The sequence below is a fragment of the Schistocerca gregaria genome, chromosome 6 (assembly GCF_023897955.1).
Source record: "Schistocerca gregaria isolate iqSchGreg1 chromosome 6, iqSchGreg1.2, whole genome shotgun sequence".
Taxonomy (NCBI): Eukaryota; Metazoa; Arthropoda; class Insecta; order Orthoptera; family Acrididae; genus Schistocerca; species Schistocerca gregaria.
The window spans coordinates 331242455-331266432 of NC_064925.1; the positions used below are offsets into that span (position 1 = coordinate 331242455).

At 43.0% G+C, this 23978-nt stretch overlaps 1 non-coding gene across 1 annotated transcript; it reads left to right on the forward strand.

The window, feature by feature from the left end:
- Positions 1 to 1504: 1504 nt before the first annotated feature.
- On the forward strand, positions 1505 to 1579 carry Trnal-caa (transfer RNA leucine (anticodon CAA)). The gene has a single exon. It is a non-coding gene; the product is annotated as a tRNA-Leu (tRNA).
- The last annotated feature ends 22399 nt before the right edge of the window (positions 1580 to 23978 follow it).

A 23978-nucleotide genomic window follows, 5' to 3' on the forward strand; every position in this document is an offset into this window, starting at 1 on the left:
TGGTCACCTACCAAACAGCATCAAAAGCCTGACAGATAGTCAACCAACATTTAAAAATAAATTAAAAGAATTACTAGATGACAACTCCTTCTACTCATTGGCTGAATTTTTAGATATAAATTAAGGGAGGGAAAAAAACTAACTTAAGCATTAGTGTCATGCAATATTTTGTGTAATGTAATATCTTGTACAGACATCTTTCATTAACCTGACATGTTCCACATCATTACGAAGTGTCGTATTCATGATATATGGAACAAGTATTAATCTAATCTAATCTAATCTAATCTAATCTAATCTACAGACGTGGACGTGTGCACAAAAGAGACAATCAAAATCCTAAGCAAGGAAGACGGCTACAGACTCCTTCCTTTAATTACTTTAAATGAGTGTATCTATATGGCCCACTTGTTATTACGAAAGACAATAGATTTGCTAGTTCTTAATTTAGTCTATAAGGCCTAAATTAATTAATAACTTTAAGGAAAATAGTCCATCAGCCTGAGGAATACCAAAAAGACAGCGAATTTGATAATACAACTATGTCCCAATACTGGAAGTGTTACATCTAATTTTGATGACCAAGTGGTGAATTTGACTGACATAAATTTCTCCAATGGTAAAGTTGATATAGCAGAAAAAGTTTTAAAGTAAAACTTATGTCCCGAAGCAAATGGTAAAAATATAAAAAGATTAATTGCCAGTATAAAGCTATCAACAGATTATTTTGAAGTTTCTATGGCACAGAATAATTTTATGCCTTCTAGAGTAGGAAAGTTTGTAAAGCAACATATTCAAGAAGATAAAGCACTCCGTCTTCAGGCCACGAGTGGCCTACCGGAACCATCCGACCGCCGTGTCACCCTCAGTAGAGGATGCGGATAGGAGGGGCGTGGGGGTCAGCACACCGCTATCCCGGTCGTTATGATGGTTCTTGACCGAAGCCGCTACTGTTCGGTCGAGTAGCTCTTCAATTGGCATCACGAGGCCGAGTGCACCTCGAACAATGGCAACAGCGCATAGCGGACTGGATGGTCACCCATCCGAGTGCCGACCACTCCCGACAGCGCTTAACTTCGGTAATCTCACGGGAACCGATTTATCCACTGCGGCAAGGCCGTTGCCCAAGAAGATAAAGGGCAAAATAAATGTAATAGACGTGAGTCTTTCTTGAAAAAAGCATAAATGGTAACTTGCTGAGGAGCAAGATTTAGTCTTCAAGCAGAGAAAGGTAATTTCATTGACATCATGTACAATCATGAATATATTAGCCAAACATAATTTTTTTTAATGCAAATCACATTTCATAGTCACATTATGATTCCACTGAACCCTTTCGGAAAAACATAAAGGAAAGCATATGTGATACGCAATTCTTACCCAAAGAGTTTCAAAAAGAAGTTTGTCTGGTTATGAGCCCTAAACACCCTAGGCTTAGATCCCAACCTAAATTCATAAAGTAGGTACACCATTCAGACAAACTGTGAGTACCGGGCGTGAGTCGTGCTTCGGTAGCTCAGTTGGTAGAGCACTTGCCCGCAAAAGGCAAAGGTCCCGAGTTCGAGTCTCGGTCGGGCACACAGTTTTAATCTGCCAGGAAGTTTCATATCAGCGCACACTCCGCTGCAGAGTGAAAATCTCATTCTGGAAACATCCCCCAGGCTGTGGCTAAGCCATGTCTCCACAGTATCCTTTCTTTCAGGCATGCTAGTTCTGCATGTTTCGCAGAAGAGCTTCTGTAAAGTTTGGAAGGTAGGAGACGGATACTGGCAGAAGTAAAGCTGTGAGTACCGGGCGTGAGTCGTGCTTCGGTAGCTCAGTTGGTAGAGCACTTGCCCGCGAAAGGCAAAGGTCCCGAGTTCGAGTCTCGGTCGGGCACACAGTTTTAATCTGCCAGGAATTTTCATATCAGCACACACTCCGCTGCACAGTGAAAATCTCATTCTGGAAACTGTGAATTAGACTGACAGTCAAGATTGGTTACACAGCCAAAACCTTAATCTTATTATCACCAAAAATTGTGTCTTTTAGCAGAAATACATGATTAGAAAGGCAAATGACTTGGTCTGTCATTTAAAAGACATTAAATTCCCAGATAATGCTACAATTTAAAGATCTCATGCGATCAACTTGTACACAAAAATATCTATCAGTGAATCAACTGTGTTGGTTAAAAAAATTGTACACAACATATAAAATGAGCTTTCCAGAAATCGTGGAGCTAATTGAGCTCCTGAGGCTGATACCTACCCAGGTGTCTGTTATTTCAGTCAGTGGTTTGTAATGTCCTTTGTCTTAATTGGATTTAGTCTCACATGTGTCTACTGTTATATGCCCCTAACAAGTATTTCACCATTCGATAAAGAATTGCCTTCCATACATTTGTACCTTTTTGTGTTTTAAACCCCTACACTATGACATATATATTTTGCAGTGCTCTCATTTTGGAACTATAAGCTAGCCTATAACACATTCTATTTTTGCCCCTTTCTTGTAAAGTTGTCATTCATTAAAAAGTTTTTCAGGGTCTTCTGATTACTTACTTTGTTCCTCCCATTACACATAGGTTATAACACTGTGGATTTCATTTTCAATTTAAACTTGTGACATGAATAGATTAGGGACAATGGATTACGAACATTGGATTGTAATATACCTATCTCCTTGTGTTATATCGTCATGTTACACATCTTATTATAATTTTTCTATTCTTGTGATTACATCAGTGCATGTCATAGAACTAGTACACTATTATTGTGTCTGATGACTTCATATTTTTTATGGAATAGTATACTTCACGTTTTCATAATATTATTATGTATTAACAGTGTTTCTGACGATAATCAGTACCATTGGGAAAATAAAAAAATAAAGTGACTTTAATATTATGTTACATTTTCTCTTTGTATATTGTATTCAAGTGTAACTTTTTATTGTATGATCCTGCTCATTTCGATGTGTTTACTGCTGTGTTTCTATCATTGGTAAGTAATTTCTTTGGTTATATATCTCTCACAGCTGTTTTGGCCATGTCTGGAGTTTTAGCATCCTGTTATTTCTCTGCCATTGTGTTTCACATTTGAAAATTTAGTTTTTCTGGACGTACACTAAAAGGTTGATTTTACTCGAAATGTTATATGTAAAATTAAGCATGACGTGTGAAGTCATTAATTTTTCCTTTTGTAAACATCATAAACTGATTAGTTGGTTGCATGTGGTCATGCTGTTCGTTGTTTCTACATCAGTTTCCTTTGCTCTATATTGAAGCAGTTACTGGGGTGATGGTCGACGACCGAAACTAGTTGTAATAAGTAAGAAATACAACACAACGCTGTGTTATGTAAAATATATGTCTGCTGTTGACTGCCACCTGAAAAAAATAATTTTGAATTATTTTTCTTTCAGTAATTTCTGCTTACAATACGGGAGTAATTTTCTTCTTTTTTTGTTAGCAGTTAATCAGTCCCTATTCTGCCGTGTTTCTGTGCAGCTTTCTGTTTGTCCCACGTAAATACCGGGTGATCAAAAAGTCAGTATACATTTGAAAACTTAATAAACTACGGAATAATGTAGATAGAGAGGTAAAATTTGACACACACGCTTGGAATGACATGGGGTTTTATTCGAACAAAAAAAAAGTTCAGAATACATCCGACAGATGGTGTTGGACAGCAAAACGTCAGTGACTGCACATGACAATCGTATATAAAAGGAGCTGAATGAGAGAGAGAATCAGATGCGCCAGCAGTCGCAGCATGTTGACGTTACCTGAAAAGGCACTTTTAGTGAAGCTGTATTATCAGAATGGGGAATGTGCTAGTTCAGCGTTACGATCCTATCGCCATAGGAAGGGGATTCGAACGGGTAAAGGTCCGTTGACAAAAGCAGCTGTGGCGAGAATGATTTCTAAGATCGAAGCCACGTGTTGTTTAGACGATAGACCGAGCACAAGGCGTTATGCTGCTGAGACAGTTCAGGAAGAAATGAAGACTGTAGCGGGTTCGTCTATGCACGGGGAAGTCAGCGCTCGTGGAGTCGCACGTCGCACCGGCATTTCATACACTACTGTTTGGTTAGCACTTAGGCGTACCCTCCGATACTATCCGTACAAAATCCATCGGCATCATGAACTGTTACCTGGCGATTTAGTGAAGCGGAGGGCATTTGCGGTGTGGGCGTTTCAAAAGATGGAGGAAGATGACTATTTGTTAAGTAACGTGTTGTGGACCGACGAAGCTCATTTCACGCTCCGAGGGTCTGTCAACGCCCACAACTGCAGAAGTTGGGCTACCGAAAATCCTATAACTATCGTGGAAACTCCATTACACCACGAGAAAGTCACGGTATGGTTTGGATTTACCACATCTACTGTTATCGGACTCTTTTTTCTTCGAGGAAATGCGTGATTCTGGTTTTGTAACTGCTACCGTTACGGGTGAGAGGTACGCCGATATGTTACAGAATCGCATCATCCCCAGCCTGGCTGATATATACCTGCTGGAACATACGATGTTTATGCAGGATGGCGCTCCACCCCATATTGCAAGACGCGTGAAAGATCTCTTGCGCGCCTCGTTTGGTGTTGATCGTGTGCTCAGCCGCCACTTTCGTCATACATGTCCTCCCAGGTCCCCAGACCTCAGTCCGTGCGATTATTGGCTTTGGGTTTACCTGAAGTCGACCGACATCTCTAGGGATGCTGAAAGACAACATCCGACGCCAATACCTCACCATAACTCCGGACATGCTTTACAGTGCTGTTCACAACATTATTCCTCGACTACAGCTATTGTTGAGGCATGATGGTGGACATATTGAGCATTTTCTGTAAAGAACACCATCTTTGCTTTGTCTTACTTTGTTATGCTAATTATTGCTAGTCTGATCAGATGAAGAGCCATCTGTCTAACATTTTTTGAACTTTGTAGTTTTTTGGTTCTAATAAAATCCCATGTCATTCCAAGCATGTGTATCAATTTGTACCTCTGTATCTACATGATTCAGTTTTCAATTTTATACTGACTTTTTGATCACCGGGTATTTATGCTGTGACATGGTAATGCCTATTTAACTCTTCTGATAATGCAGCGATGATGACCATTTTACAGTTGAAATCTTGGCCTACAATAAATTACGGATTCTGCGACTGGCTGCTGTCCTTTACATTTGTGCTTTACCGGTGATACTGTGGACTGTAAATCGTCTCGGATTTGTAGTCGATAGTGGGTACTATCTTCTTGTGAATGTTCTTCGCAGGCTGTCAGGAATCAAATTACCCTTTACCTTAAAAACAGTTTTAAGTTTCTAGAATTCGTTGACTTTTAGAGACTTAGTTTTTATGCTGCTTTATTCTCCGAAATTGATCAGGCAAAACTGAAAACTTACGTATGTAGAAATATAAACTGAAACTAAACAGAAAAGCCTGTTTTGGTCTAGGGGGAGGGGGCGGCTTTCATGACTCCAATAAATATACCACCACGCCCATTATTACTTTTCTCTGTAAGTTAGCTGATAAGTTTGGAAATTGATGTACGTGAAGATATAAACATTTTTGGTAAAAAGATATTTTTGGTTGGTAGTCGGCGTCATGACCTTCATCATCACTCCGCTTTTTGTGATCCGCGTCTGTGTACTACACTCTTCATCCACGTCTATTCATCAACAACTACACTAACTTCACACACTGTACACACGTTATCTGTTGACTTCATGGCAGCCGTACTTGGTTATTAAGCTTTGTACTGATGCGCGACCACAGAAGACCGGTAGCGCAGTCGCGGCGTTGCGTGTTCATCATTTGCCGCGCGACCACCGCCCGCCCGCCTCGCTGTTAACATCACAGAGGGGAGCTGGCTGGGCTGCACGGAACGTATCCCCGCACGCGTCTGAAGCACGCGAGGGAAGACCCTGCCCGGCGCCAGCGGCAAGGATTCCTACCGTGTCATCGCTGCGGCGCCCGCCAATTAAGTTAATCTAGCGTAATCCTCACAAAGGTGCGCCACTCAATAATGCAATTAGTTCCCCGGCTGAACTAATGGGCACAAACAGTTTCCGGGCGGGCAGCGCTGCACTAATTGCCGTTAAGGTATCATCGGGTTTCCAGCCTGTTTACACGCCACTTGATGACAATCAGCCAATTATGCCTGTGCACTCCCACAGCGCTGCCCGCACGGAAATTGTTATGAATGCCGTGTAATCATGGTTTAATTAGATCTCGCGTCTCTTCTTTCTCGCCTAGTGCCAACAGAGCTACGCTGCGTGAAAGATGCCACTGTTACGTGAATGCGGACACAGAACTCTTTCGACTCCTCCGTTACATTGGTGTCCACTTGCGTTAGTTGTATGTTGTTTTTGGAGTCTTCCGTCCTAACACTTGTGTGATGCAGCTCTCCAAGCTAATCTATCCTCTATCATCTCTGAAAAACTACCAAAACCTACAGAGTGACCCAAAAGCATTTGAAAATTCAATACTTCACGGAATAACGAAGGCAAAGAGGTAAAAATTGACACGCCTGCCTGAAATGACATGGTGTTTTATTAAAAGCAAAACAAGTGAACAAAAGGACCAAAAGATAAGCTTCATATGATACAAAAGCAATAGTTACCACAATTATTGATTTTCAGTAAAGCCGTTATTCTTTATAACAAATGCAGGACAAGTCAGCCGTCATTCATCAACAATAAGGTAGACAAGGGACAGTGTTATAAATAGCACTGTACAGTGTATCAATAGGTATGGTGAGAAATTTCATCGATTGTTGTCTTTTAGTTTGTGACAAAATAAAACACAGCTGTCCTTAAGATTTGATTTTATTTTGTTGCAACCAGTTTCAACACTACATTGCGTCATCTTCAGATTGTTGTTGATGCGGTTGCAACAAAATAACATAATGTAGGTTAATTCTTACAAAGAAGAAAACGGCAACCAGCCACTATTAACACTGCTATTTATTTAGGTAAATAGCGCCGTTACCAGTTTCAAACTGGCAAGTTCATCATCAGACGGCTGTTCACATGATTTTCAAGATACACTTTACATATGTGAAAATAACTAACCTCCAAACGATGAAATACAGCGTAAATAAATATGTGAGGTTAAGTAATTATGGTACTTACGTCGAAAATTCCGCGCGATTTTGTTGCGAAGTTGCAGGATTGTATTTTTCGCATATTCCTAAATATATCCAGTACTTACGTAACTTGTATCTCACCATATTGTGCAAAGCACCACACACACACACACACACACACACACACCAAAAAGAATTTGCTATATGTGAAGTTATCAGAGAGATTGCAGATTTACAAACACAACAGTCTCACAGACGTTCTCTCTCAGAGACATATATTGCGATATCTCTGAGAGAGAACGTCTCTGAGACTGTTGTGCCTGTAAATATGCAACCTCTGTGATAATTTCAAATACGGCAAATTCTTCATTTGCTGAACTTCAATACGTTTGTCAATTATTTCTTTTTTTTCAATGAAGTTTCCAACATTTTACTGTAAATTACAATCATGATTTTGAATTTATAGCCATTCTCAATTGCAAATAGAACTGAAAATTAATAGAACGTACAACTCACATATTGCAGGGTATAAAAAGTAGCAAAAATTCATTACATAATTTAACAATATTACACTCCTGGAAATTGAAATAAGAACACCGTGAATTCATTGTCCCAGGAAGGGGAAACTTTATTGACACATTCCTGGGGTCAGATACATCACATGATCACACTGACAGAACCACAGGCACATAGACACAGGCAACAGAGCATGCACAATGTCGGCACTAGTACAGTGTATATCCACCTTTCGCAGCAATGCAGGCTGCTATTCTCCCATGGAGACGATCGTAGAGATGCTGGATGTAGTCCTGTGGAATGGCTTGCCATGCCATTTCCACCTGGCGCCTCAGTTGGACCAGCGTTCGTGCAGGACGTGCAGACCGCGTGAGACGACGCTTCATCCAGTCCCAAACATGCTCAATGGGGGACAGATCCGGAGATCTTGCTGGCCAGGGTAGTTGACTTACACCTTCTAGAGCACGTTGGGTGGCACGGGATACATGTGGACGTGAATTGTCCTGTTGGAACAGCAAGTTCCCTTGCCGGTCTATGAATGGTAGAACGATGGGTTCGATGACGGTTTGGATGTACCGTGCACTATTCAGTGTCCCCTCGACGATCACCAGAGGTGTACGGCCAGTATAGGAGATCGCTCCCCACACCATGATGCCGGGTGTTGGCCCTGTGTGCCTCGGTCGTATGCAGTCCTGATTGTGGCGCTCACCTGCACGGCGCCAAACATGCATACAACCATCATTGGCACCAAGGCAGAAGCAACTCTCATCGCTGAAGACGACATGTCTCCATTCGACCCTCCATTCACGCCTGTCGCGACACCACTGGAGGCGGGCTGCACGATGTTGGGGCGTGAGCGGAAGACGGCCTAACGGTGTGCGGGACCGCAGCCCAGCTTCACCGAGACGGTTGCGAATGGTCCTCGCCGATACCCCAGGAGCAACAGTGTCCCTAATTTGCTGGGAAGTGGCGGTGCGGTCCCCTACGGCACTGCGTAGGATCCTACGGTCTTGGCGTGCATCCGTGCGTTGCTGCGGTCCGGTCCCAGGTCGACGGGCACGTGCACCTTCCGCCGACCACTGGCGACAACATCGATGTACTGTGGAGACCTCACGCCCCACGTGTTGAGCAATTCGGCGGTACGTCCACCCGGCCTCCCGCATGCCCACTATACGCCCTCGCTCAAAGTCCTTCAACTGCACATACGATTCACGTCCACGCTGTCGCGGCATGCTACCAGTGTTAAAGACTGCGAAGGAGCTCCGTATGCCACGGCAAACTGGCTGACACTGACGGCGGCGATGCACAAATGCTGTGCAGCTAGCGCCATTCGACGGCCAACACCGCGGTTCCTGGTGTGGCCGCTGTGCCGTGCGTGTGATCATTGCTTGTACAGCCCTCTTGCAGTGTCCGGAGCAAGTATGGTGGGTCTGACACACCGGTGTCAATGTGTTCTTTTTTCCATTTCCAGGAGTGTATTTACATGTCAGAAAGTATCATATGTGCCTAAATGATGTCACCGTAGAGATAACATACATTCGGTCTTATAAATCAGTCGTCGGACTACAGTATATCCTGTAATGCGACGATTGTGTTGTAAAACCGGATGTATGTTATTTTGACGATGACATGTCATTTAGGCATGTCGAACATTTTGTGACGTCTAGTGATCTTAAATTACGTAATGACCTTTTGTTCACATATTATGTCTTGCACTGTGTTATCTACATGTTCTATTATTTTTCAGTTCAACTTGCACTTGAAAAATCATAATTGTAAAATAAATGAATAATACTTTACAATCAAATGGCCGAAATTTCATTCAGGAAGTTCTATATGGCTGTGGTGCCTCACGAAGTTGAAATCATTTTCTGTCGGTTATATTCGGTTATTATTTCTACTGGGCGTAGTCTTTATGTCTCTTTGATCTTTCAATTTTTAACTTAAAAAAAAGAAAAAATATCAGTATTTGGAAGTAAAGTTTGTCTTTGTTTATTCAGTAGTAAAGAAACAATGTTGAGTAATTAAATGAAATAAGCTCTTGTCTGAGTCAAGGAAATTCCAATTTTTGCCTTCACTGTTAATGGCTAAATAGTGTACTCACGCTGAAGGCCAAATAAATGAATAAATAAGACTATTTGTTGTTCTTTCATTTTATCCAGTCATACGTATCACTTAAATTTTCATCTCCCTTAAATTTCGATAAAGCTTTTGAGAATATAGACTGGAATGCACTCTTTGGAAGGTAGAAGGACAGTGGCATGATTATTCTACGGTAGCCGGAGAGCTATTTCTGCGGGGTTGTAGTATTACTACAAGCGAACAAATAGAGACAAAAAAAGAAAACAGCAAGAGGGAGGACAATGTAGGAGAGGGTGGTGGCATTAATAGTAGTAGTAGCAGTAGTAGTCATAGAAGGAGAGGAAGAAGAAGAAGAAGAAGAAGAAGAAGAAGAAGATGATGATGATGATGGTGGTGGTGGTGGTGGTGGTGGTGGTGGCGGTGATGATGGTGGTGATGAAGAACGCAATGAATAGGAGGGCACTAAAATGGCAAGGGGGATGCAAATGACATCCCTCTCTCTTGTAAGGAGATGTTCGTTTCTTGTTACCGTCTACTCGATGGACCTCTCTCGTTAGCCCAAGGGACTAACGAACGTAAGTTTGAACAGTACATTGTGAGTTTGTTGTTTTGCTTGATACGGTTTTAGATTGATCGCCAATGAAGCACTGAAAAAGAAATCGTGTAAATATTGTACACAATAAGACTTTGGAATAAGTCTTTTCCCTTGTTCCCCCTGGATCATATTAACAAGATTAACTGAAATGTGTGTAGATCTTAACTGAAGAATAAACAGGTAAAGAAGCGATGAGGATTGTGTGCTCCCTACCGCCGTTGGATAAGCAGTTGCCAGCAGCAAGTCGTATACCCCTAGCTTACTTATTTGTTACATAGTTTAATTCTTAATTTCTTTGCGTGTTTTTGGGTACTTGCATTGTTTAATTCATATATTTCGGGCGTATTATAGTATTTGAGAGTTGTAGCATCAGGCTTTACTGTTTACTTGGTAGATTCTTACTTAAATTGCGTGTGAGTTTTGTATAGGAGGTGTAATTTCGAGTAAATTCAGGCAGATTGTAGCGCAGTTGTTAGGCATTTGTACAGGTTAGTTGATACATTCTTTGCGTCTTTCGCTTGCGTTATCTAGGCACGGACTCGTGTTTCAGTAACTGTTGTTCAACATCGATTAGAATGGACAGGGACTGCGATTGCTGTGTTCGGATGAGGGCTGACTTGGCATCCCTTCGCTCACAGCTGCAATCGGCGCTGACTTCGGTCGCGCAGCTTGAGGCTGTTGCCAATGGGCACCACTGTGGGGAGCCGGACTTGGGTATCACGGGGATGTCAACCTCGTCCCGTCTGTCCCCAGATCGGTCTGCCGCTGTGGTTGCCCCGGTTGCTGCCCGCAGTGGGGCTGAGCCCTCGCCTGTGGTTGATTGGGAGGTCGTTCCAAGGCGTGGCAGGCAGCGAAAGGCGTCCCCGGAAGCTGATCAGAAAGCCTCCCCAGTGCGTCTGACAAACAGGTTTCAGGCACTGTCTGTGGCTGAGCCAGATGCAGCTGCCTGCCCTGTTTCGGTGGCTCATTCTCAGCCTTCAAGGTCCGGGCAATCGCAGAGGGTGGGCTTATTAGTAGTTGGGAGCTCCAATGTTAGGCGCGTAATGGGGCCCCTTAATGATATGGCGGCTAAGGAGGGGAAGAAATCCAGTGTGCACTCCGTGTGCATTCTGGGAGGAGTCATTCCTGATGTGGAAAGGGTCCTTCCGGATGCCATGAAGAGCACAGGGTGCAGCCAGCTGCAGGCGGTGGTATATGTCGGCACTAATGACGTGTGTCGCTTTGGATCTGAGGAAATTCTCTCCGGATTCGAGCGGCTATCTGATTTGGTGAACGCTGCCGGTCTTTCTTACGAGATGAAGGCAGTGCTCACCATCTGCAGCATCGTCGACAGAACCGACTGCGGACCTTTGGTGCAGAGCCGGGTGGAGGGTCTGAATCAGAGGCTCAGACGGTTTTGCGACCGTGTTGGCTGCAGATTCCTTGACTTGCGTCATAGGGTGGTGGGGTTTCGGGTTCCGCTCAATAGGTCAGGAGAAGGCGGCTACACGAGTAGCGGAGGCTGTGTGGCGTGGAATGGGTGGTTTTTTAGGTTAGAAGGCCTCGGGAAAGTACGGGGTGGGCTGCAATGTCAAAGGGCGCATGGGAAATACAGGACGTGCTTGGATCAAGGAACAGTCGGAATTATAGTTGTAAATTGTTGTAGTTGTGCTGGAAAAGTCCCTGAGCTTCAAGCGCTAATAGAAAGCACAGAAGCTGATATCGTTATAGGTACAGAAAGCTGGCTAAGGCCTGAAATAAGTTCTGCAGAAATTTTTACGACTCAGACGATGTTCAGGAAAGATAGATTAGGCAGAATTGGTGGTGGAGTGTTTGTGTCTGTCAGTAGTGATTTATCTTGTAGTGAAGTCGAAGTAGATACTCCGTGCGAATTGGTATGGGTGGAGGTTATACTTAACAGCCGAACTAAGTTAATAATTGGCTCCTTCTACCGACCCCCAGACTCCGATGATACAATTGCGGAACAGTTCAGAGAAAGTTTGAGTCTCGTAACAAATAAATACCCCACTCATACGGTTATTGTTGGTTGGGACTTCAACCTTCCCTCGATATGTTGGCACAAATACTTGTTCAAAACCGGTGGTAGGCAGAAAACATCTTCCGAGATTGTCCTAAATGCTTTCTCCGAAAATTATTTCGAGCAGTTATTCCACGAAGCCACGCGAATTGTAAATGGTTGCGAAAACACACTTGACTTCTTAGCCACAAACAATCCATAGCTGATAGAGAGCATCATGACTAATACAGGGATTAGTGATCACAAGGTCGTTGTAGCTAGGTTAAATACCGTTTCTTCCAAATCCATCAGAGACAAACGCAAAATAATTTTATTTAAAAAAGCGGATAAAGTGTCACTAGAAGCCTTCCTAAAAGACAATCTCCATTCCTTGCGAGCTGACTATGCAAATGTACACGAGATGTGGCTCAAATTCAAAGATATAGTAGCAACAGCAATTGAGAGATTCATACCTCATAAATTGGTAAGAGATGGAACGGATCCCCCGTGGTACACAAAACAGGTCCGAACGCTGTTGCAGAGGCAACGGAAAAAGCATGCGAAGTTCAGAAGAACGTGAAATCCTGAAGATTGGCTAAAATTTACAGATACGCGAAATTTGGCACGGACTTCGATGCGAGATGCCTTTAATAGGTTCCACAACGAAACATTGTCTCGAAATTTGGTAGAAAATCTGAAGAAATTCTGGTCGTATGTAAAGTACACAAGCGGCAAGGCGCAGTCAACACCTTCGCTGCGCAGTGCCGATGGTACTGTTATCGACGACTGTGCCGCTAAAGCGGAGTTATTGAACGCAGTTTTCCGAAATTCCTTCACCAGGGAAGACGAATGGAATATTCCAGAATTTGAAACACGAACATCTGCTAGCATGAGTTTCTTAGAAGTAGATACCTTAGGGGTTGCGAAGCAACTCAAATCGCTTGATACAGGCTAGTCTTCAGGTCCAGATTGCATACCGATTAGGTTCCTTTCAGATTACGCTGATACAATAGCTCCCTACTAAGCACTCATATACAACCGCTCCCTCAGCGATATATCTGTACCTACAGATTGGAAAATTGTGCAGTTCGCACCAGTGTTTAAGAAGGGTAGTAGGAGTAATCCATCTAACTACAGACCTATATCATTGACGTCGGTTTGCAGTAGGGTTTTTGAGCATATACTGTATTCAAACATTATGAATCACCTCGAAGGGAACGATCTATTGATACGTAATCAGCATGGCTTCAGAAAACATCGCTCTTGTGCAACGCAGCTATCTCTTTATTCGCACGAAGTAATGGCCGCTATCGACAGGGGATCTCAAGTTCATTCCGTATTTCTAGATTTCCGGAAAGCTTTTGACACCGTTCCTCACAAGCGACTTCTAATCAAGCTGCGGGCCTATGGGGTATCGTCTCAGTTGTGCGACTGGATTCGTGATTTCCTGTCAGGAAGGTCGCAGTTCGTAGTAATAGATGGCAAATCATCGAGTAAAACTGAAGTGATATCAGGTGTTCCCCAGGGAAGCGTCCTGGGATCTCTGCTGTTCCTGATCTGTATAAATGACCTGGGTTATAAACTGAGCAGTTCTCTTAGGTTGTTCGCAGATGATGCTGTAATTTACGGTCTAGTAAGGTCATCCGAAGACCAGTATCAGTTGCAAAGCGATTTAGAAAAGATTGCTGTATGGTGTGGCAGGTGGCAGTTGACGCTAAATAACGAAAAGTGTGAGGTGATCCACATGAGTTCCAAAATAAATACGTTGGAATTCGATTACTCGATAAATAGTACAATTCTCAAGGCTGTCAATTCAACTAAGTACCTGGGTGTTAAAATTACGAACAACTTCAGTTGGAAAGACCACATAGATAATATTGTGGGGAAGGCGAGCCAAAGGTTGCGTTTCATTGGCAGGACACTTAGAAGATGCAACAAGTCCACTAAAGAGACAGCTTACACTACACTCGTTCGTCCTCTGTTAGAATATTGCTGCGTGGTGTGGGATCCTTACCAGATGGGATTGACGGAGGATATCGAAAGGGTGCAAAAAAGGGCAGCTCGTTTTGTATTATCACGTAATAGGGGAGAGAGTGTGGCAGATATGATACGCGAATTGGGATGGAAGTCATTAAAGCAAAGACGCTTTTCGACGCGGCGAGATCTATTTACGAAATTTCAGTCACCAACTTTCTCTTCCGAATGCGAAAATATTTTGATGAGCCCAACCTACATAGGTAGGAAAGATCATCAAAATAAAATAAGAGAAATCAGAGCTCGAACAGAAAGGTTTAGGTGTTCGGTTTTCCCGCGCGCTGTTAGGGAGTGGAATAGTAGAGAGATAGTATGATTGTGGTTCGATGAACCCTCTGCCAAGCACTTAAATGTGAATTGAAGAGTAGTGATGTAGATGTAGAGGCGTGGGTGGAGGTGAAAAACTGAAGTTTGTTTTCTACATCAGTTACACTGTAGAAATTATAAAATCCAGAGAGTGAAAGATTATTATCTATAATCTGCACAGAAATCAGACTGCAGATGTGGAAATGAGAATCTAAAATTAGTAGAAGAGCTTTGATGTTTGGACAGCAGAATAACTATCAACGGCATATGTGTTTAGGATATAAAATGAAGATTGGAAATAGCAAGGTAAGGTTTCCTGAATAAGAGAAATGTAATAAAATTAAATATAAATTTCAGTATTAGGAATTGTCTTCTGAAATTATTTGTTTTTACTGAAGTGAAGACATCAGAAGGTGGTGAAACGTGGTTCTACAGAATGCCGAAGGCTAGTTGCTAGTGAAGAGGTACTATATCGAATTTTACTTGAGAAAACGACGTAAAAGACAGGTAGGACACGATTCGTAGAATAACAGTTACTTCGATTATGGTTGTAGGTATGAAAGAAGGGGACGAATTTTCACATTTCTCAGCCAAGAGTGATCTTCGATAAAGAGATATATTGGTCCAAAATTTAAAGTTGAAATAATTATCAAAATACGGTTGGAATACAGAAAATTTGACCCCTTCATCGTAACCAAAGGAAACTTTCGGTTTGTTTTAGTGTGGGTATTGTTGCTGTTCTTGTTGCTATTGTTGTCCTTATCAAAACAGCCTTCGGTGAATCCAAAATCAAATGCGTTCAATTATAAGTAAGAGAGGAAATCCGCTATTAAATGCTGAAGAGAGAGTACATAAATATAAAGAGTGGACTGAAGGCCTCTATGAGAGAAGGAAATGTCAATGTGTTAGATAAAGCAAGTGGTTAGATATGGATGATAAGGGGCACCCAGTAATATAGAGTTCAATAGAGCTTTGGAAGATTTCCGGTCAAATAAGGTGGAAGACAGAGATAACTTCCGTTCGAAATTTCGAATGTCATAGGGGAAAGTGACAACTACACGACTATTCAAGGTGGTCGTCGAATCTATGAGTCTATAGACATTGTATCAAACTTTCAGAAAATATCTTTCACAAAATGCCGAAGATAAAAAAAGTTGGATAACTGCGAGAACACTCACACATTTAGTTTAACAGTTTACATTCAAGTTATCAACAAAAAAGAAAAGAAAAAGAAGAATAAAAAACTGAGGATATGTTAGATAACATTATTCTTGGTTTTACGAGAGGTAAATGCCCCAGAGGCTGTTCTGAGGATGCGTTGTATAATGGCGCTAGACACATTTACAGGAAGTATCTACCGACAAAAATCGTACGACAATGTAACGTCATTTTCTATATCCTCATAAAAGTAAGTACACGTCGTAGAAAAGGAACGGTAGATAAAATGTGCAAGAACCAAGAGGTAAAAATAAGAATGGAAGATTAAGAACAGAGTGCTCACTTTTGAAATTGTGTGATAGAGTATAACACAGGGATGCAGTCTTTCGACCCTACTGTTGAATCTATAAATCGAAGCAGTAACTACGGAAATGAAAGAAAGAAGTGGAATTAAAATTCAGGGTGCGAGGATATCACTGACAATGTTCGTTGATTACACTGCTGTCCTCAAGGAATGTAAAGAAGAATTACTGGAGCTGTAGAATTAAGTAAACAATCAAATGAGAACAAGATATGGATTGAGAGTAAACCCTAAGAAAAACGAAAGTAATGAAGAGTGGCAGAAATAAGATAATTAATAAACTTGACATCAAAATTCAGGACCACGAACGAAGTGAAGGAATTGTGCTACCTCGGAAGTAAAATAATACATAACGAATGAAGCGATGACACACAAAATGCGGTCTATCACAGGAAAGGAAAGCGCTCACCATGAACAGACACCTACCAGTATCAAATATCGGCCGCAATTTGAGGACTACATTTCTAGGAATGCACGTATAGAAGAAAATCGAAAGCGTTTGAGATATGGTTTTGCAGAAGACTGTTCAATGTTAGGTACACTGGTAATCTGGCAGGACATATGTTAAGATTTCAAGGAACAACTTCCGTGGTATTTGTAGGAGCTGTAGATGGTAAAACTTGTAGGGGAAGAAAGAGATTGGAACGTATCCAACAAATAACTGAGGAATTTAAGTATAAGTGCTATTCTGACGCCGAGATGTTGGCAGAAGAAGCTAATGACACAAAGGGAAAACATATATAACCTTTCAGGAAGTCCACAGACATTCTATGTGTGTTTATTCTTGAATCACAACTTCTTGTAAGTCGAAGACTCATTATCAGGAGCTCATGCTCGCTGAAATTAGGCATGTCTAGTTTCAACGATGATGAGTGTGTAAAGCAGTTCGGCCTACAAACTACTTATGACCAAATAAATAAGATGTGGATGTAGAAGAGTTATTTCCTGAAACATTATCAGTTAAGAACACACAACAATTTTCCCTAACAAAAATATTTACTGTCTTAGGATGTAGTCATATTAGTCATATCGTCCATCAATTTAGCAGGGGTAAGACTATGAACGTAGATACTATATGGAACTGGCCTACCTAGAGGAAATAAGACGTGTCACAATTATTTCTGTTGTGGTCTACAGTCCGAGGACTGGTTTAGATGCAACTCACCACGTTAATCTATCCCGTGGAAGCCTCTTCATCTCCGAAACACAGCTTCAACCTACGACCATTTTAACTTGCGTACTCTATTCTTTCCTTTGGCTCTCTCTGCAGTTTTCATACTCCACACCTTCCTCCAATACCAAACTGACAATTTGTTGATGCCTCAGAATGTGCCCTGTCAACATTTCCCTTCTTTAGCCAAGTAGACCCATGAATTTTTTTTCTCTTCAGTTCGATTGATAACGTCCTCATTATTTAGACGATCTACCCATTTTATCTTCAGTATTATTTTGTAGCACCACATAGCAACAGTGTTTCCAAATGCAAATTAAAGACGTTTCTTCTTACAGAGCCCATCTATACCTTAGAAGAATTCTTGAATAGAAGTAATTAGTCATTTTTACAGAAAAAACTCTAAATGACCAGCATCTTTCTGTGCAAATATTTTTCGTCGTTTTTTAAAATATATCTGTATGTGTTCTGTGTTTGTTCTGCGGGCACATTCCACGTCATAACGTTTATCGTGAATATGATCTATGGAACAAGTAACTAATTAACTAACTGTATATCTCAGCTATTGTGTATAACAAACATTGTTCGAGGCACATACATTTCCAACTAAAATTGCTTAGTCCAACAAAGGAACAGCTATTTGATGTCGAGGATCAAAAACATTGGCTGTACTGTTTTCCTTACATTCGCATGTCTTTTTTTTTCTTTTTCGCACTATCCTTAAGTACTTTTCACTGTCTGAAGTAAAGGTGCACTATAGGCCGTTAAATGAACAAGAAGAATGTTTACCTCTGTTCAGCAATTTAGCATTAAATACGAAGTGAAATGAAACAACAATCACATGTGTTGGCTTAGTTATGCGCTGCTGTACTTGCGTGTTTCAACCATCCGCAGACAAACAGAAAAACCAATATGTCAAGCATTTAACTGCACATTATTTTGAAACGTCCCCTTAGAAAAAATTATGAATTACTCTGCTGATACACCTCTTACATTATTTGATTTTCAAACAGCTGAGCAGAACTGAACGTACTCAGACATTTCGCTCTGTACCTATTCTGATCAACATAAACTGACACACACTATTTTTAGCGCAACGCAATCTGACTTTCAAAAATCCCTACAAAAGAATGGCCCTGACTAACATTAACCTATACCTTTCACAAATCACTTACCTCACAAAAATCTTCGTTACTCGAACTGCTGCAATACAGCGAGCGTCACTACTGCCAGCTAAATAAAAGATTGAAACTACTGAACGCACCAACTACTGATAGGCATACTTAGCAAATGAAAGATTTTGGTAGAGAACAAACAATGTATTTGCCTTAATAGTGTTCAAAAGTCATAATATATATATATCAATTCATGACATCTAGTCTTACAAATTTACTGTCTCTGATGGACGCACGTCAAGATCATGTGCTGTCAAAACTCCGCCATCTCTCTCCCCACATCCAACACTGCTGGTGGCTCACCACCAACTGCGAAACGCTACGTGCTGTTAACATCCAACTGTCCAACACTACAATGGCGAATATTACAACAATGCCATCCAACCACAGACTGCAACAGCACAGCCAGTGATTTTCATACAGAGCGCTACGTGGCGTTACCAATATAAAAACCTAAACAGCCTATTTACAATTTTACAGCAGTAATGATTAGGTATTTTTACAATCTAAAACAGTGCAGTTCTTTCTCGCACGATTTAACTATGGACAAGTCTCAAATTTTAAGGTAATTTGCCGTATATCTCCCTCCAGTAGGAACTCTATTAAACGCACCTCCCTACTGGCATCAAAAAGTGCAGTGGAAACCGCGGAAATGAGATATCATATCAGTTAAAACTTCCGAAAATAATAATACGCCCTATGCCTCATGAAAACAGAAGAGGCAAATATGACCGGAAGAGTCACGTGAAGCCAATCACGCACTTCAGACGGCAGTAAATGGAAGGGAAAAGGTTACTCTTTCCTAATCTGCCCTCACACGAGACGGGAAGGAGTTCGTTGGAGTGGAGCTGGTCGAGGTCTATAACGTCACAACGAGGCAACTGAAGCCCATATTCGGTGGTTTTTAAGTATAATTAATATCCGACGAATATATGCTGGTGGGCGGTTACAGCCTTCAGGACGTCTTAAACATCTCAGGCATACATTTACACAACAGCTGACTGTAGTGTAGTGGGTGGAGGTGGGGACTTGTGAACTTACACATAATTAGCTCGCTATCGGCAAATATTTCTGATTTGCCATCATATTTCCTGAGAGATTCTGGAACTTTCTTATCAATTTAGTGGAAATATTTCTGTAATACTGGATGTTATATATATAGCGCTCTCTCTCCGTAATGAGAGTGTCAGATTGTTTGAACAAGCCAGGAAACGTGGGCCAATGCGACGCAAACAAGATTCCTTTCTATATCATTACTTGATTCGATCGTAACTCAGTATTTATTCGCCTAGAAAACTTCTGTTGTTTCGGATACATATTTGCTTGATACATAATGTGAACGGCTTTATGTAATACACACACATTGGACTGCATCCGGATGTACTTTGATAACTCGGGTGGAAACGATTCAGCCGTCTTGAAATGAAATTCTAACATGTCCACAACATTCACCTCAGCACGGCTGAATTGTTGTCAGCTGGAACATCACTTGAAGTTGTCGACGTCATATGACTGCAATCACGAAACCGCGTGGAATACTCATTACACCGGGAAAACTTCAAGAATCACTCGTCTTAGGATGAAAGAGAAATGTGGTGACAGGAAAGTCAGCCGGCCACAAAGGTGAAATTAAATACATTTTCTACGTCGTTAACAACAGTGAACTCCATCCGAAACTATAAGCGTAGAGAAAGGGAAAGACTTAACCATCGCAATACCAAGAGAAAGGGGAGGGATACTTCATGATCACCTTTTAAAAATATTGTCATTTAGTCAGCACTTTACATTTTAAATTGAAAACAGTATTTGCTTCTTTTTAATGAATTCTTCCATTATAACACATAATTTTTTAAACTTTTTTTAGTTACACTTAACCCAAAAATTTAAGTTTTATTGGTGGATGCCACTTCCCCCAGCGAATGTCATAGTCAATACTTTCAGGTTCATAAGCGTACTGCCCCCAGGGGCTCAGCATTCATTTGCTGGGTACGGGCTAGGCGACCCCGGGGTTCCTGAGCTGGGGACTGGTCTGCGCCGCCAGTCGCCTGTCACCGTAAGCTCTGGGCATGCTTCAGCGACCACCGTGCGGTGCGGCGGTGGAATGTTGTGTGTCTCAGGGAGTGGGGATCTTGGCTTGGCCGCCTGGACCACGAGGATGGAATAAACCTCTATAAACAACCCCTCAATCTCAGGGTGTGCTGCGCGCCGATGAGATGCATGGCTGTTGAGGTGGAACAGTCGTTAGCGGGCAACCTCTGGGGAACCTGCCGCGCCTCAGTTGTATAAGGCTTACCTAGGCACGCGGGGCTCTGTCTAGGTGGACTTCTAGTTCCCTAGCTGCTCGTGGGACCGAGATGGAACCCTGGAACTTTTCTTCTCCTCCTCCCAGCGGAAAGGGTGGGCCGCTGGTAGGTTCTAACACCCAATCTAACAAGAGGGCTCGTGTAGCCAACCCTCCTGATACAGTTAGTAGTAACAAAACGCATGCTGCTTCGCAGAATGTGTTTCTTATAATTAAAAGAAAATATGGGAGTTTCGAAAATGTTTCACCATTTTATATACAGAAGGGCTTAGAAGGTATTGCTGGCACATTAGAGTCTGTAAAGCGCTTGCGAAATGACACCTTTCTGGTTGAAACATCTAGCTTACTGCAAGTCCAGAACCTTCAGAAACAATTTCTTGGGGAGTTTGCGACAGAGACTGAATTTCACAACACCTTGAACTACAGCAAGGGTGTTGTGACTTGCAGAGATCTCGTTGACATTCACCAAGACGAACTGAAGGCTGAATGGTCCCGGGAAGGAATTGTCGACGTGCAACACGTTATGAAACGGGTGGATGGTGCTCTCATGAATCTGACTCATTTATTCTTACGTTTAACAGCACCAAATTGCCAGAGCATGTGAAGGCAGGTTTCCTACGTCTCAGTGTACGGCCTTATTACACCAACCCGAAAGGTGTTTTAAATGCCAACACTTTGGACACACTACTCTCGGCTGCAAAGGGGAAGCCACTTGTGGGAAATGTGGTAAAGCCGCCCATGAGGGAGTTGGTTGCTCCTCTCCTCCCAAGTGTGTCAACTGCTCTGGGGATCACCCTGTGTGGAGTAGGGAATGCACAGTTTTCCTTGAGGAACGGAAGATCCAGGAACTTAAAACCACCAAACGTATCCCGTATGGTGAGGCAAAGAATATCTACAAGTCCATGCAGCCGCCCACGTTCGCTGCCTCCCTTTCTTCCGTTCTGAAACAGCCAGTTTTGTAAACGGATGCCTCTACACAAACGGAGGTTGCTACTGTCAGCACTAGCACCTGCGTTGCTGCCGTTCCTGTGAAGCCTGCTGCTCCCCCCCCCCCCCCTTCTGACCAGGCCGTGGTTGCTGACAACATGGAACTTCCTGCCCCTTACCGGGTTCAGTCTAAACCAAAGCCAAAGGTAAAGACTCGCCCACTGAAGGAGACTGAAGTTATGCAGTCTGCTGATGTTGATGTCATTCTCTCTGACGTCTCTCTCGACTCCTCTCAGAGGCGATGGAGGTTGATGTCAGACTGGGGCAATCATCTCGCCCCAAAACTGAGCCTCCATCTGTTGTGGGCTCTCCTCCCTGACAGAAAGTGCGAATGAAGGTACTCCCACCCTGATAGATGGCTCCCATTATACAATGGAACATGAATGGATTCTGGGCACATGTGGAGGAACTGAACCTCCTAACACGGCAACGCCCCCTGTGCTTGTGTTTACAGGAAACGCATTTAAAACCATCTGATGCTCCTGTACTAAGGTTCAAATGGTTCAAATGGCTCTGAGCACTATGGGACTCAACTGCTGTGGTCATCAGTCCCCTAGAACTTAGAACTACTTAAACCTAACTAACCTAAGGACATCACACACATCCATGCCCGAGGCAGGATTCGAACTTGCGACCGTAGCACTCGCACGATTCCGGACTGCGCACCTAGAACCGCGAGACCACCTGTACTAAGGGGCTATACGTTATATCGCAAAGATGACCTGACTGGAGAAAGGGCCAAAGGCGGAGTCGCCGTGTTTGTCAATAATGACCACCACTCCTCTGCTCTCCCCCTGGATACTGACCTGCAAGCAGTTGCAGTTGAAATTCATTCACGTCGGAGGCTTACCGTATGCTCCCTTCATTTACCCCCTCTGGATGCAATGACCTTAGACGCTCTCACAGTACTTATCGACCAACTCCCCCGCCCATTTCTCCTCCTGGGAGACTTCAATGCCCATCATGTCCTGTGAGGCTCCACTTCTCTTTGCACTCGAGGTCGAATTTTGGAGAGCCTCCTAACATCTCAAGTGTTGTGCATCCTCAACACAGGTACTCCGACTCATTTCTCTGCTGCTACTGGGTCATTCTCAGCTATTGACCTATCTTTCTGCTCTCCAACTCTCATTGACTCTGTTCCCTGGGAGGTCATTGAAGACCTTCATTCCAGCGATCACTTCCCCATCCGCATTCATCTCCTGAATGGTGTATTGCTGGATCAGAGGCCGCCATCGTGGATGATTGGCAGAGCTAACTGGCCACTGTTCACTCGGTTGGCTGTCTTTGAACGCTAAAACAGCGTACCGGAATGAGTGGATCACATCACGCTTGTGATCCATCATGCTGCTGACCTGTCCATGCCACAGTCTTCTGGCACTCTTAAGCGTCGCCTTGTGCTTTGGTGGACATAAGAGTGCCGTTCAGCCATCCGGGACAGGCGTGCAGCTCTTCGCCGATTTAAATGCCCCCCAACAGCGGTCAATCTTACCGCATTTCGAATCGCGAGAGCCAGGGCTCGCCGTGTCATTAAAGAGAGCAAGAAAAGGTCATGGCAGGAGTTCCTGCACTCCATCAACCGTTCCACTTGTTCCACAAAAGTATGGGAAGCCATCTGGAGGATTTCCGGTAAACGCAGCCGTTTACCAATAGCTGCAGTCCTGAACCAGGGATGCCTCCAAACGACACCCAGAGCCATTGCTCAAACGCTGGCAGAGTATTTTGCACAAAGTACTGCCACTGCAATCCAGGATCCAGCGTTTCGTTGCTACCGTGCCACTGTCGAAAGAGCGAACTTGGACTTTCGGTCGAACAGTTCTGAGGCCTACAAGTCCCCTTTCTCCATGTGGGAACTTGAATCGGCACTTACTGAGACTTCTGACAGTGCACCAGGTTACGACCGCATCTGGTACTCCCACGCTTCGACATCTGCCAGTGGCGTCAAAGGAAATCCTCCTCGAATGTTTTAATCTCATATGGCAGACAGGAGTGTTCCCCACCTCTCCTTAAACCAGGAAAGGATCGCACATGTCCGGTAGTTATCGTTGTATCGCCTTGACAAGCTGTGCCGTAAAGACCCTGGAACGGATGGTTAACCGTCGTCTGGTCTGGCTGTTAGAGACCAGACAGCTCCTTAGCCGCTTTCAGTGCGGATTCCGAAAATTTCGGTCCACGGTCGACAACCCGACCCTCCTAGAGGCGGCTATTCAGCAGGCTTTTCTCCGTCA